This window comes from Lathyrus oleraceus, chromosome 7 (assembly GCF_024323335.1).
Source record: "Lathyrus oleraceus cultivar Zhongwan6 chromosome 7, CAAS_Psat_ZW6_1.0, whole genome shotgun sequence".
Lineage (NCBI taxonomy): Eukaryota > Viridiplantae > Streptophyta > Magnoliopsida > Fabales > Fabaceae > Lathyrus > Lathyrus oleraceus.
The window spans coordinates 341,773,837-341,776,147 of NC_066585.1; positions in this window are offsets into that span (position 1 = coordinate 341,773,837).

The following is a 2,311-nucleotide window of genomic DNA, read 5'->3' on the forward strand; positions in this document are numbered from 1 at the left end:
TCTGTAGACTTGAGAGGACTAAGAGATTTTCTTTTCTCTTAGGGGTTGTTTGTAATCTTTCAAGATTAGTGGATTAAGTCCTTGTTGAAGGCGAAATCACCTTGGCCGGGTGGACTGGAGTAGCTTTGTGTTATAAGCGAACCAGTATAAAATCATTGTGTGATTTCATTTTTGCAAAAGCGCTTATTTTTCAAACAATTCAAACCCCCCCTTTCTTGTTTTTCTCACCTTCAATTGGTATCAGAGCTCCGGCTCTGTTATTGATTTTCAAATCAAACACTTAACCGTGTAGAGAGATCCAGTGCGAGAAAAACAAATGGCCCACTCAAATGAGAAAGATTCTTACAATGCCAAGCCTCCTGTTTTTGATGGAGAAAAGTTTGATTACTGGAAAGATAGAATCGAAAGTTTCTTTCTTGGTTATGATGCTGACCTCTGGGACATTGTCACAGATGGATACAAACCTCCAACCTTAAATGGAGCTGAAGTTCCCAGAAGCAAAATGTCAGAAGATCAGAAACGTGAGTTCAAAAATCATCACAAGGCCAGAACAATACTTCTAAATGCCATATCATACAACGAATATGAGAAGATCACCAACAGAGAGACAGCCAAAGATATACTTGACTCTCTAAGGATGACCCATGAAGGAAACTCCCAAGTCAAGGAGACGAAGGCTCTGGCGTTGATCCAGAAATATGAAGCCTTCAAGATGGAAGATGACGAAGCTATAGAAGCTATGTTTTCCAGATTCCAAACTCTTATTGCAGGTCTTAAAGTGCTAGACAAGGGATACACAACTGCAGATCATGTTAAGAAGATTGTCAGAAGTCTGCCAAAGAAATGGAGACCTATGGTTACTGCTCTGAAGTTATCAAAGGATCTGAACAGTATCAGCCTTGAAGAACTTGTTAGTTCTCTCAGAAGCCATGAGATAGAACTAGAGGAGGATGAGCCTCAGAAAAGGAACAAGTCAGTGGCGCTGAAGTCCAGACCTGAAAGACGGAAGTCAGACAGAACCAAAGCTCTCCAGGCAGAAACTGCAGATACTGACGACTCTGAACCTGAAGACTCTGATGATGAAGAAGAACTGTCCTTACTAACCAGAAGAGTTAAGCAACTCTGGAAAAGAAGGAACAACAACAACTTCAGAAGATCAAGACCCAGAGGGGATAGATCAGAGTCAACTTCAAAAGGTAAACCTAATAAAGATATTACCTGTTTTGAATGTAAAGAAACAGGTCATTATAGAAATGAATGCCCCAAGCTGAAGAAAGATAACTCTAAGAAGGAAAGCTTCAAGAAAAATGCCTTCAGAACAAAGAAAGGATTAATGGCCACCTGGGACGATAGTGATTCAGGATCATCAGAATCTGACTCTGATGAACAAGCCAACGTAGCATTTATGGCTACCACATCCAGCAGCTCAGATGAAGAATCTGAAGAGGTATTTTCTGAACTTTCTAGATCTGACTTAGAATCATGTTTATCAGAAACTCTTACCTCTCTTCAGAAATTAAAACAAAAAGTTAAAAGCATTAAAGGTCTTCTTAAAGCAAAATCTGAAGAATGTAGTGAACTTGAGACAACAATTCTAGCACATGAAGATACAATCAAATCTTTAACGTTAGAAAGAGATGGAGCTAAAACAAAAAGCTTAAAATTAGAAGAAGTGTTGTCTCAAGCACCACAAACTTCAAATGAAATTATTTATAAGTATGAAGAAGCCTTTCAACAATTTCTGAAGAATGGGATAAATAGGAGTATTATGGCATCCATGATTTATGGAGTAGGTCAGAATAATAAAAGGGGAATTGGGTATGATTCTGATTCTGATAAAACTTCTACCAGTAACCAAATTAAATCACCTTTTTCATACCACTACACACACACACAAGAACACAAATTTAAAAATGCTAGAAGACCCAAAGTTGTAAGAAACTCTGGGAAAACTAATCTGAAAGGACCCAAGAGATTCTGGGTACCGAAAGATAAGATTATCTATGTTGCAGATATCCTATGCAGCAAAGTTCAGACACCAGTCATGGTACCTGGACTCTGGATGCTCGCGACATATGACGGGAAGAAAGTCTATGTTCCAAAGCCTGGAACTTAAAGACGCTGGCTTTGTAGGCTTCGGAGGAGATCAGAAAGGAAGGATCAGAGGCTCCGGAACTATTGGTAATGGTACTCTTCCCTCTATATCTGATGTTCTTTATGTAGAAGGATTAATGCATAACCTGTTATCCATAAGTCAATTAAGTGATAACGGTTATGATGTAATCTTTAATCAAAAACGTGTAAAGCCATT